This window comes from Chionomys nivalis, chromosome 10 (assembly GCF_950005125.1).
Source record: "Chionomys nivalis chromosome 10, mChiNiv1.1, whole genome shotgun sequence".
In the NCBI taxonomy this organism is placed as follows: Eukaryota; Metazoa; Chordata; class Mammalia; order Rodentia; family Cricetidae; genus Chionomys; species Chionomys nivalis.
The window spans coordinates 48,799,520-48,813,215 of record NC_080095.1 but is presented as its reverse complement, the minus strand read 5'-3'; the positions used below and the strand labels follow the sequence as shown (position 1 = coordinate 48,813,215).

The following is a 13,696-nucleotide window of genomic DNA, read 5'->3' as shown; positions in this document are numbered from 1 at the left end:
TCTTGCACAACAGACATCTAAACAACAATGGAGACTTTATTCATTTGGTTTTGTTTTTGACACAGAGCCTCCTTATGTAGTCCTAGCTAGCCTAGATCAGGTTGGCCTTGAGCTCACAGAGCGCCTGTTATGCTGGGATTAAAGGTGAACCCCACAGTGCCCAGCACAATGGAGAATTTAAAGGATTAAGAAACTAAGGACTCTTTGAGGGCAAGTTATAAGTAAGTGGCTAAATGAGCTGCTGCCTTAGCCAACTGCTAGCACAACAGATGAATAGCTAGGCATACAATCAGGTTAGTTATATGCAGCCATGCCAAAGACTTCTAGCCAATGGAGTGCGAAAGAAAACGACATAGGCCACTTCTAGGTCTGATCCACGAGAAACTTCTCTCATGCATGCTCCTCCTGGTCCTTTCCCCTCCTACTCAAACCAAACACAACTCTTTGTTTTGTTTTGTTTTGTTTGTTTTTCAAGACAGGGTTTCCCTGTGTAACAGTCCTAGCTGTCCTGAAACTAGCTCTTGCAGACCAGGCTAGCCCAAATTCACAGGGATCCACCTGCCTCTGCCTCCCAAGTGCTGGGATTAAAGGCGTGCGCCACCACTGCCCAGCCCCAAACACAAATCTTTATTAAGATTTTATATAGTGAATGCCTATCTGGAGCTGGGTTTTCATACATTTATTCCAGTGTATTTATACTTGTACTTAGTAAACATGTCTCTCAAAAACTGTGAATTCTAGCAAGAGATGCCTGTGTGAAGACGGGACAACTCTTAAGTCATCAGAGCTGCCGTGTTTTTTGTTGAGACCAGAGGGGACCACATGGGTCCAGTTCTCAATAAAGCCTTCTGCATATCGTCAGGAGCAACAGGACCCAGAGGTTTGAGGTAGCTGCGTTTTGTTGTTAACTGTTGTGGCATGGGGTCTCATGTGCTCAGGCTGCCCTCAAACTCGCTGTGCAGCTGAGACTAGGCCTTGAATGCTGGCGCTTCCAGTTTCCCTCCTACCCTCAAGATCCTGCCTTCCCTGTGCCATGCACTACCACTCCCAAAAGACTGGGTTGTCGGAATGGCTGATTCCCATCACCTAATATCATGATACTTAAAGTGGGGGATATATACAAACCTGAAGTTATATGACTGAAGTAAACTGGGAAAGAAGCCCGGGATAAATCATAATCTTTCCCAAGAACGGTAATGTTGTGATCTCAGAATCAATGAACTGACTGCAAGTCACATAAATTTTTTTTTGTTTGTTTGTTTGTTTTTTGTTTTTTGAGACAGGGTTTCTCTGTAGTTTTGGAGCCTGTCCTGGAACTAGCTCTTGTAGACCAGGCTGGTCTCGAACTCACAGAGATCTGCCTGCCTCTGCCTCCCGAGTGCTGGGATTAAAGGCCTGCGCCACCACGGCCCGGCAAGTCACACGAATTCTTATGGTAGGTTAGAATCCAATGGTACTTCTCTAAATAATCGATTCTAGTTTTACAGCAGAGGACTATTCAGTTACCTCTGTGTTCAAGAGCTGCCCAGCTCTCTCACAGCTGTCTGGAAGTCTATCCTTTCTCTCTTAAAATCCCTACTGCACATACAGTTCTGGCACAGGGTACTTGTGCATCAGAGCCTTTGTGGAGGGCTGAGAAATGGCTCCCAAAGATACTTAAGTCTGGGGCTGGAGAGATGGCTCAGAGGTTAAGAGCACTGGCTGCTCTTCCAGAGGTCCTGAGTTCAATTCCCAGCAACCACATGGTGGCTCACAACCATCTGTAATGAGATCTGGCACTGTATCCTGGAAAGTGTATACATAATAAATAAATTAATTAATTAAAAAAGATACTTAAGTCTGACCCACCTCTTAGAACCCATCAGCACTCCTCATTATGACAAGCATGTTTAACATACCTTCGCACAGCATCCTGAGACAGGGAGAATAATTTCTGACTATCTGGGAAAGCTCTACATGCCACAGGTTTCCTCAGAAGAGGGAGGGGTGGAGACTCAGTTACAGAGCTAGATGATGATGCGAGCAGCCAGCCAAAGAAGACTGCCAGAAGGAGCTACACACTGAGTCTAGCAGGATGGTCCATAGGTGAAACCCCTGCACCTGGAAGCCTAATGCAGGAAGGTTACCACGCATTCAAGGCCAGCCAGGGCTATAGGGTGAAATGTCTTTAAAGGCAAAAAGAGTTGCAGGCTAACAGATACAGTCACTAGAAGCTGGAAAAGGCTAGAAAAACACATCTGCCTCTGAGATGTCCAAGAGGCTTCAGGTCCCTGATACCTTGACATTAGCTTCGTAAAATACTTTAGAGCCAAGTTGAAAGCTAATACATTTGTGTTGCTTATTTTTACCTAGATGCACGTGTCTGTGAATGCCTGTGTACTAGTGCCTGAAGAGGCCAGAAGCAGCTTCAGATCTTCTGGAGGTTTTTTGTTTGTTTGAGGCAGGGTCTCTCTTTGTAGCTTTGGCTGTCCTGGAACTTGCTAAGTAGATCAGGCTGGCCTCTACCTGTGCCTCTGCCTCCAGAGTGCTAGAATGAAAGTCATGTACCACCATATCCTGTGCAGAAAGCAGTCATTGAATCACCTCTCCAGCTCCACATTTATGCTTCCCCCTCCCAAACATGGTTTCTCTGTGTAGTTCTGTCCTGGAACTAGCTCTTGTAGACCAAGCTGGCCTCGAACAGAGATCCACCTGCCTGTTTCCTGAGTGCCGGGATTCAAGGTATGTGCTACCATCCAGCTGCTGTCTGAAGTCACTAAGTGTAGTAATTTGTTAAGCAGCCATATGAAACTAAGAAGCCCTTCCAAAAGCTGAACAGTAGTCAGCCATGGCTTATGAGGAAGGATTAGATTTGAGGCCAGCCTAAGATAAACAGTGAACTTAGGACAGCCTAGGGTACAGTGTGAGAATGTCTCAAAAACAGGGCCAGTGAGATCACTCATCTGACCTATATTTGATCCCCTGAACCTACACTGCAGAACCAGAGAGTGGATTCCCAAGTGTCTTCTGGCCTCCAGAGTGGCAGTGTCATGTGCCATATAGTATTACATATTATAAATGTAATATTTAAAAACAGAAAGCTTAGCAGTGGTTTGTACATAATCCACTCTAAGGTATTAACCTGAACTAGCATGAAAAGATTCCCTTTCACTAATACACCTAGTCTCATTTTTGTTATCAAGCAAATAACTACACAGACATCACCTACGCCGAGGATGTGTCTCAGTTGGTACAGTGTGCTTAGTGTGCACAAGGCCCTGGGTTCAATCCTCAGGACCATGTCATATGGTCATAGGGTACACAGCTGCAATCCCAACACTGCAGCGTTAGGGAGGTAGAGGACTCTAAATTCAAAGTCACTCCCAACTACACAGCGAGCTCTGGACTAGACTGAGTAACAAGAGACCCCAGGAGTTTTTCTCCTTTGTTGTTGTTTTTAAAGAGACCACTGAAAATGAAGGGTTTGTATTTTGTTTATTTTTGTTAATTTTCTTTAACATTAGAGTGGAAAAGCAAAAAAGCAATGTCTTAAGTTTCCCTTGGTGGCGTTGGCCTTTAACTCTAGCACTAGCAGAGGCAGGTGGACCTCTGAGTTCAGGCTAGCTTGATCTATAAAGTTCTAGGCCAGCCAAAGCTACATAGTTTGAGAGCCTGTCTCAAACAACAACAGCAACAAAAAGGCAATGTCTTCAGTTCTATTTGTAATAAATAGAAGCTGCAGGTGGGGTTGACGGTGAAGGCCTAATTCCAGCATTTGAGAAAACATTAAGTTCTCTGAGTTCGAGGCCAGCCTGGTCTACAAAGCGAGTTGCAGGACTGCCCGAGCTACACAGAGAAACCCTGTTTCAAAAACAAAACAAAAAAGCAAGCAAGCAGGGCGGTGGTGGCACACGCTTTTAATCCCAGCACTGGGAGGCTGAGGCAGGTGGATCTGTGAGTTCAAAGCCAGTCTGGTCTACAAGAGCTAGTTCCAGGACAGGCTCAAAACAAACAAACAAACAAACAAAACTACAGAGAAACCCTGTCTCAAAAAACAAACAGAAAAAGAAAAAAGAAAAAGAAGCAAACGCTGCAGAAATCATGATCATGATTTTGTAAACAAAGACACACTCTAAAACTGCCCTAATAGGAAGTGAAAGAAAGTCAGCAAGTAATGCGGGCTTACTTTTGCCTTAAATGTTATAGAATATCTAAGATAAAAATACAAACCAAACATTGCTCACTTTGTTCTCTGGACAATAAATACTATCCTGAACCCGACAGGCTGGAAAATGGTCCACACGGAGGTATCTCACAGTATTACCAGGCTGTATGTTTGTACAGTTCTAGCCTGTGCAGATGCTGTTATACCAGCAGAAACAAGCAGACCTGATACCAGTAACGTATGCTTTAAGTCCATTTCTCATTGGATTATCACAGTACTAAGAAGCAATTTATTACGACTGATTTTAATCGTGCAATCGAAGCTGAGGTTAACATAAAATATATATATTTTTTCAAATGAAGATGGGCATGCTGACAGCATCTACCTCTTGAGTGTTTTTTGTTGTGAGTTAGTTGTGTGTGCGTGTGTGTGTATCTACGTGTGCGACAAAGTTTCTCTAGGAAGCTTTGGCTGCCTGGCAACTCTTGCCTCTGTCTCCCGGCCAGTGCTAGGATCACAGGTGTGCACCACCACACCGGGCCAGCACCAAGCTCTGCAGATAGGTGTGTGGACCTGATGCCACGACACACGGAAGTCATCGCATAGAAAGAAGCTGGCATCACGGCATACAGTGTATTCCTTGGCTTTGCTTCCTAAGTGAAAATCTGCTTTCTGACAGCGAAAGAGGCGAGAGCCAGAGGTGGGTGTGCAGTGAGTGCAGGAAGGGCAAGCATGAGCGAGCAGGTGCTACCTACCCGTCATCGACCACACAGCCTGACACACAAGAGACCCACTTCGCGCGCACGTGCTCCGCTCTCCCGCTCCGCCCGGAGTCCCCTCCGCGCTCCCCGCCCAGAGCTTTCCACGCGCATCTCGCGCGGCGGCCGCCGATCGAGAGAGCTGCTGCCCATGATCGTCACCCCGCCCGGCCCAGCAGAAGGTACCTCAGAAGCAAACCCCACACTGGAGCTGGAGAAAAACCACGCTCTGCCCACGGCCGCCCGGATCTCCGCCCTCCGCCTCTGATTGGAGAAAATCATAGAGGAAACCGAAGCGGATTGGTCCATAGCAGAGAGGCGGTCCACAACCGCGGGCGCCGAAGAAGGGGGAGCAGCGCGGCTTCGCTCGCTACCTTCCGATTGGACGAGGGCAGGAATCCTGCGCATGCGTGACTCAGCCGAGGGGGGGGGACGGAGCGCCGCACAACAACGGAAGTCCCTGCAACCCAGCTTCCTGGATGTGTGACCAATAGACGACAAGAATAACGTGAGTTCTGCCTTTTCATGCGGATGTGGCTTTGCCGGGTTCTTGAAGATGACACTAGGGTTTCCAGCATTTCCTTGGCTTCCTCAGACTGGAGTAGAAAGTTGTTACGCACACTAGGGGACTCATCCTGAGAGTGAGGCAGGATTTGGTAGCCCTGAAGTCACCATGTGATCACAAAGCCTAGCGGCACAGGCCGGTTTAAATGAGTGGTACCCGGCTTTCACGCCCGCACGGGTATAACAGAAGGTGACAGGAGCTCTCTCTTTGTCAAAACAGTTATTAAATCTGGAGGTAGTTTTGCTTCGGGCCCAGGAGACTCTGTCCATGATGGTCCGGCCTTGTGTCATCCACGCCTTGCTTCGTTGTCGGTTTTTAAATTTATTTTGATACAGGGTTGATGTTTCAACCGTAGTGGAGCCCATGACATCTGCTCCTACCAGCAGGAGAATGAGCACATGCATGGGGAAGCCCAGAATGTAGATTTAGGTGGACCCTGCCCTCTTTTTCATTATTGATGAACTCCTGTGGTATAACATGCATGAACACGCAAAGAAGTGGGGTCTCCAGTGTAAACAATTCAGAAAAATGTACTTACTGGTACTTCATTAGTGCAAGCAAGCCAGGTAGTCTCTGGGCCTGGAAATACATTCGACTGCCATTCCTGCAGTTAACCTTCTGTGTACGTCTAGAGGAACCTGCATAGGGAGAATTAGCTAGGGAGTAGCATGGTGTCATTAAATAGGCACCCTTCCTTTGAAGTTCCCCCTGGGTGAGTTTAGGTTGGTCCCATTTACAGTTATTAGAGTTGGAAGTAGAGTTTATTGTTTGATTTGTTTTATTCCAACCTAATATGGGGCTTGGAATCTTGGCGTACCCAGGAGTCCCGACCTATGTCTGGTTGAGAATGGTTAAGAAACTGATAGACTCTTCTCGCATCCCAAACACTGGGGAACTGGCTTCTACTGCCTCCTGGACCTTTATCTTTGAGATCACCAAAGAAATTCCTGGGGAAACTGGAGTTTGGGAGCTTGCCCCCTTAGGGGGCTCATAACCTGACTTTCTAGGTTTTACCAGTTTGCCAGTAGTATCTTTTGACTTTTGCCAAGCCCTAATCTTCATAAATATATCACAGGTAGGTGGTGATGGTTTCATTTTTAAGACCGTGCTGGGATCAGTGTAACCCCAGGAGGACTCAGTTTTGCAGTGATACTGAGCACAATGGCCTGGGGGTGTCATCCAGGCAGGCATAGTACTGGATAGATCAGAGCCCCTTCTCTTGACTGGTGTACTCACAGCCCCAGGGGCATGCTCCTCCCAGCAGCCAGAGAACCATTTCCCGGTAGCGTCTGAATGTAATATTGTACAGAAATCTACCTGTCAGGTAGGTTGGGTCTCAGTGGATAGATTGACTAAGAGCTCCCTGGTTCTGGTCTTTTTAAATTTTTATACTCAAGACCCTGTCTTATGAAGGTTTGGGGCCTTTCCCACAGGGACAGCAAAAGACACTAGGACCACTGTTCAGAGGACCTGGTGATGATTCATCTGCCATTACCTTCTGTAGCCTCCTCCTGCTGGATGTGGTGGATTTGTGGGGTGGCCTTCATTGCTATTCCAATCCAGATCCTCTTTACCTGTATGAGGTCACCAGGCTGCAACTTGTGGGCCAGCTCAGGCATGAGGAAGGGCACAGAGTCTGTCTGACGAATAGCCCTCTGGGTCTATTGCAGGGCATGTAAGAACTTGGGGAGAGGATGGTTAGTAATTTCTGTCTCATGAACTTCTTGATACAAGATGCATCTGGCCCTTAGGAAAGCAAAAGGTAGGACTGGCCCAATTTTTGGCATTATCAAGGCAATATTTTAAAGGGTGTTTTGTTTTTATTGTTATTTTTAAAGATTTATTTATTTATTATGTCTATGGTATGTATGTCTGCATGCCAGAAGAGGGCAACAGATCTCATTATAGATGGTTGTGAACCACCATGTAGTTGCTGGAAATTGAACTCAGGACCTCTGAAAGAGCTACCAGTGCTCTTAACCTCTAAGCCAACTCTCTAGCCCAAGTTTGTTATTTTTAACCTTTTTACCTGTCCTGAGCTTTGTAGCCTATCTAATTAATGTTTAATGCCTGTCCCAGATTTGGAGATATTTTGGCTGTGACGGCCAGGCCATGATCAGATCCCAGGGATATGGGCAATCCAAACTTATATCCAAACCAGGACTATCCCTGGAGAAGCTTCTTGGTGATTATTGAAGCAGTCTCTGTCATAGTTGGGGAAGGATTCTTCTCATCCCAAGAAGGTGTCTTCAAACACCAGGAGATACTTGTATCAAGTGGCAGTCGGTTTGATTTCAGTTAAGTCCAGTACCTGGTCCTCTCCAGTGGTGTTCCTGGGCCTGGGCTCCACCCAGAACATTTCCCCCTCCTTTGGGATTTACCTGTGCACAGATGGCACACCCGGAAGTTATGTCATTGACAAGACTCCAGCTGAGAAATGTAGTATCTGGACCTAAGGAGCTCAGTAGTTTGGGTGGCCCTTAGGTGAGTGGCTTGGTGGTGCTACCTTACCAGCTATCTTCCAATAACTATTGGAGTACAGGTCTTTCGTCTGGCAACATCCACAAAACCTTTTTATCTTGTTTGGTACTCTCTCACTTGGTCCAGTCAATTTCTTCCCATCTAAGTCTGAACATTGAAGCAGGTTAGGTTCAGGCAATGTCACCAAATCGGGAGCGGCTCTAAGGCTTCCTCCTAGGCTGCCAGCTCCACTACCCTATTACCCCATGTTTTGGGTGAATTTCCCTTTTGGTGACTATTGACCATTTTGGGTGGTAGTCAGAGGACTTCCAACAGTGTCAGGATCTCCTCTTAATTTTTGGTGTCTTTATTGGCTGGGGTGAGGAGCCCTTTTTCTCAGTACAGGGCCCTTTGTATGTGGGCATTGCAAAAGGCATACTAGCTATCAGCACATATGGTGATGACCTTGGTTTTCTCTAGCGGAGCCCCTGAGTTAGTGCCAGGACTCAGCTTGTTAGCTGTGTGTTCTTCAGTTAAGTGATTGAACTTCACATAGTCTTCTCCTGGGTTATCACCACAGCCCCAGCATACCTTATTTCATTCTGGATGAAACTACTCCCATCAGTATACCTAACCTTGTCTGTCTCCTGCAGTGGGGCATTGGTCAGGCCAGGCCTGACAGGTTGAATCACCTACACTACTTCTAGGCAATTGTGCAGAACACAGGGTCATCATCTGGTAACAGACTAGCAGCATTGATGGCTGATGTTATGCAGAACCAGATATGGGGGCTGGTTCAGGAGTACCTGGGTATCTGACATCCATCTTTCCGAAGTGCCCCATAGAAAGGCCTGTTTTAGGGTTTTTAATCCAGTGAAGAGACAGCATGACCACAGCAACTCATAAAGAAAACTATTTAATTGGTGCTGGCTTACAGTTCAGAGATTTAGTCCGTCATCATCATGGAGGGAAACACGGCAGCATGCAGGCAGACATGGTGCTGGAGAAGTGGCTCAGAGTTCTATATCTAGAACCTAGGTAACAGGAAGAGAGAGTGACACTGTGGGTGGCTTGAGCATCTGAAACCTCAAAACTCACCCCCAGTGACACACTTCCTTCAACAATGCCACACCTTTTAATAGTGTCATTCCTTATGGGCCTATGAGGCCATTTTCATTCACATCATCACAGGGCTTCAACTGAATGTGGAAAGTGAGGAACAGTTCCTGCCCCAAAGTCAGTTTATCAGATACCTTCCCCAGAAGAGCAGTTTCGGCCATGACCTGAATACAAGGGGCCACTGAGATTGAGAGGACTCCCTTTGCACTTCCCTGGCCTCATCCATATATAGGTGGAAGGTTTGCTGATGTCTGGGGGAGCCAGGCCTAGAGTTTTGTTAGGACTTGAAAAGCCTTCTGTTTTCTGTTGAGTCTCGGTTGTTATAGAGACAGTGTCACCATGTCTCAAAATAACAACAAAAATAAAACACCAAATAAAGTAAAATAATTGAAAAGAAAAAGTTACGCAAGACCAATGTTGGGAGGAGCACACATTGTACATAATTAAAGATGGAATTTTTTTTAAATATTTATTTATTTATTATGTATACAATATTCTGTCTGTGTGTATGTCTGCAGGCCAGAAGAGGGCACCAGACCTCATTACAGATGGTTGTGAGCCACCATGTGGTTGCCGGGAATTGAACTCAGGACCTTTGGAAGAGCAGGCAATGCTCTTAACCACTGAGCCATCTCTCCAGCCCAAAGATGGAATTTTGAATACCACTTTTAGCCTTGTAAAAGACAGTTTAGGGCAGTTTCCCTACATCTAGTGAGTCATGAACATCTGTGAGCCCTTTTAGGGATGTTTTTGAGTCTAGCAATTGTAAAGACCAATTTATGAATACTAAAAAACTCCTTATGTCGAATTTTTCACAAGTTTTAATTTTTTAACTTAATAGGTATCTTAGTTTGGTTTCTCTTGCTGTGATAATGACCACAACCAGAAGAAACTTGAGGAGGAATGGGTTTATTTCATCTTATACTTAGAGGTAACAGCCCATCACTGAGGGAAGCCGGGGCAGGACAGGCCTTCACTGAGGGAAGCCAGGGCAGGACAGCCCATCACTGAGAGAAGCCAGGGCAGGACAATCCATCACTGAGAGAAGCTGGGGCAGGACAGCCCATCACTGAGGGGAGCCGGGGCAGGACAATCCATCACTGAGGGATGCCAGGGCAGGACAGTCCTTCACTGAGGGAAGCCAGTGGAGTCAGGAACTGAAGCAGAAGGAGCGCTGGTTACTGACTGGTTACTCTCCATGGTTTGCTCAGCCCACTTTCATATCCCACCCAGGACCACCTTTCCAGGGTGACACCAGCAGCAGTGGGCTATGCCCTTTTCTGTCAATATAGCACTTAAGAAATGCCCACACAGACTTGCCTACAAGCAATCCGATGAAGGCATTTTCTCAAGAGAGTTTTCTCATACCATTTGACTCTAGCTTATATCTAGTCAACAACAAAGCATTTGTATTGAAACAAATACAAAAGCACCAGAACAACGTGTAAGACAGAGATTTCATTTGTATAAAAATACATAATTTGGGATAGGTAAGACCCCTGTGCTTCTAGACTTTAAGTATACTTTATAAGATTGAAGCTACATTGAGGGGAGGAGAGAATTCAAATAGAGGTGTCCTAAATACTAAGCACTGGCATGCTGGCTAGTTTATGTCAACTTGACAGAAGCTAGAGTCACTGGAGAGGAGGGAGCCTCAGTAGGGAAAATGCCTCCATAAAATGTCTACAGGCCAGAAGAGGACACCAGACCTCATTACAGATGGTTGTGAGCCACCATGTGGTTGCTGGGAATCGAACTCAGGTCCTTTGGAAGAGCACGCAATGCTGTTTTTTTTTTTTTTTGTCAGTTTGCTAGAAAATATTGTCATCTGGGAAGAGGTAACCTCAACCGAGAAAACGTCTCCATCAGATTGTCTATAGAGCATTTTTTTTGGTAAATAATTGATGTGGGAAGGCCCAGCTCACTGTTGGCAGTGCCTGGGCAGGTGGTCCTGGGAGATAAAAGAGATTGAACATAAGCCTGAGGAGCAAGCCAGGACATTCCTGTGTGGTCTCTGCTTCAGTTCCTGCCTCCTGGTTCCTGTCTTAGCTTCTCTCAATGATGGACTCTGATCCAGATGTGTAGGCCTTTCCTCTCAAGTTGCGTTTGGTAAATGGTGTTTATCACAGCAATAGGAAGCTAACTAGTATAATAGTCCATGAAGGATGTCTTTCACTTGTTCTGCCCTTAAGGTTTCTTTGCTAACTGATACATGCTCACTCAGATATGTTAGATAATCTTCTCTGTGTAAAATTACAAATAATGAGGAGCTGAAGAGATGACTCATAAATTCAGAGCATGTACTGCTTATTCATCCAAGTTCATTTCTCAGTACCATGTCATACAACTCACATGTAGCCCCAGCTCCAGGGAATTTGATGTCCCTCGCTGACCTCAATGGACACCTACACACATAAATAAGGATATTTTCCTAAAAATCAATTGTTTGAGATTTAATGACATTACAGCCATCTGGCCAGTGACATGTAGATTTGTGTTTAGTGACTGAGGACTGTGCCATACTGACACGGGTTGTCAAAAGGAAGAGTGAGTCTTAGAAGTCATTTCAGAGAACCATGGTTCACATTTTGCCTTAGAGTTCTGGGGGTGGAGCTCCTGGAAATGTCAATAGGCCTGCCCTTGAAACTAGAGATTAGGTGGTGGGAATGTGTGCTGTGCCTACTTGCTGTGTACTAGTCTTTGTAGCAAGGTTCTTTTCAAGATTAGAAGCCAGGAATTGGCGGTTCCCAGAGCTGTAGACTGTAAATTAACCTGTAAATAATGTATCTTGATCCTATGTACCCCAAATTCCCCCTTGAAGGCCCCCCTGAAATTCGCTGGGGAAAAACAAGTTCCACCATTTTGATCAAATTAAAGTAAGATTTTATTTAAATATTAAATACTGAACAAGATGGAATTTGGTCAAGACCCCCATCTGGAAACTTTCTTAAGAGTGGCCTCCAGACATGTGTTGGCAGGGCATATATATAGACAAAACCCAGAGGCCACCACACTTTCCCATGGGGTGAGTGTAATGGTCTGTCCTGTCCCTTTAAGAGATAAGCCCCCACAACTCCCCCTCTTCACTGCAGGCAGATCTTCCTTTCTTTTCCATCTCTCTCCCTGAAGAGGCAACTTCTGCATCTCTCCCTTCTTCCTCCTTTTCCCCTTCCCCATCCTCTCTCTCTCTCTCTCTCTCTCTCTCTCTCTCTCTGGTTTTCTCTCTCTGCTCTTACCCTTTCTCCCCTCCCCCCTTTCCCTTTCCCCTCCATAACCCAGTAAATAAATACCCATTTTCTCTGCATGGTGTGTCTCTGTCTCTCACCCGCCTGGGATCTGCTGCCCTTTGTGGCCCATAGGCCACTTGGGGAACTGCAGTGTTTTACCACCGCAGCTCCTTGGTTTATTTTTACCATAACAGTGAGGCTTGTTGTCATTTTCCAGGAACTATACTCCCAAAACCCCAGGATGTTACTGGTTGTTTGGGAAGGTGTTTACAGGTGCGCTCTCTCTCTCTCCCTCCCTCCCCCCCCTTCTTTGGTTCCTGCTCTACACAGCTGAACTTGGACTTCTCTTTCCTGTTTTGTGAGTTTGCCCCTTATAAAAAAGAAAAATATAACTAATCTTTTAGCTAGCCTGTTTTTTTTCCTCAACCTGAGATAATTCAACAAGAGGGCCAGGTAGTGGTGGCACACACCTTTAATTCCAGCACTTGGGAGGTATAGGCAGGTGGATCTCTGTGAGTTTGAGGACAGCCAAGACAAACAGAGAAAATTTGTTTAAAATTTGTTCAAAAAAACGAGAGAGAGAGACAGACAGACAGACAGACAGACAGAGAAAGGGAGGGAGGGATGGAGGGAAGGCGTTGTGATCCAGCTGCCCTCATTCCCCCTGACCGGCAGGGGAACTTCCCTGTGGTCTGTAATTGACAAGGATGTTTGTGTTCTTTCTGGCTGGTGGGTCTCCACAGAAGGAGTAGAGGTATAAAAGGTTGCAGGGCAAAAAAAGGTTGCTGTTCTTCCACCTGAAAAGAAGCCTCGGTGTCTCAATCCCGGCACCCTCGCCAGTCTCGGCTATCCAGGCTGCGCTGGCGGCAGCAGGAAGGGAGAAGGAGGGGTAGGAGAGAGGGAAAGAAGGAAGACCAGAGTATTTAGTATGCTAGTGTTTAGCCTTTAATCCCAGCACTTGGGAGGCAGAGGCAGGCAGATTTCTGTGAGTTCGAGACCAGCCTGGTCTACAAGAGCTAGCTCCAGGACAGGCTCCAAAACCACAGAGAAACACTGTCTCGAAAATCCAAAAAAAAAAAAAAAAAAAAAGAATCTTAAGAATCAGCCAACACGCCTTTAATCCCAGCACTGGAGAGGCAGAGGCAGGCGGATCTCTATGAGTTCGAGTCGAAGCCAGCCTGGTCTACAAGAGCTAGTTTGAGGACAGGCTACAGAGAAACCCTGTCTCAAAAACCAAAACCAAACCAAACAAACAAAAAAATGAGTCAGGTTTGGAAAGATGGGCCCAGCAATTAAGATTTCTTCCTGCTCTTGAAGATGGAACTTCAGTTCCCAGCACTCATGTCAGGGCCTCACTACTGTCTCTAGCTCCTAGTTATCTGATGCATGTACACACACACGTACATACATACATACATACATA

At 46.0% G+C, this 13,696-nt stretch overlaps 1 protein-coding gene across 1 annotated transcript in view; it reads right to left on the bottom strand.

The window, feature by feature from the left end:
* The window catches only part of Wdr89 (WD repeat domain 89), a 34,984-nt gene extending 29,918 nt beyond the window's left edge, over positions 1-5,066 (bottom strand). Inside the window, exon 1 of the mRNA XM_057782862.1 lies at positions 4,900-5,066. The gene's annotated coding sequence lies outside the window, so the exon portion shown is untranslated. The remainder of the gene's footprint in view (positions 1-4,899) is intronic.
* Positions 5,067-13,696: the final 8,630 nt, after the last annotated feature.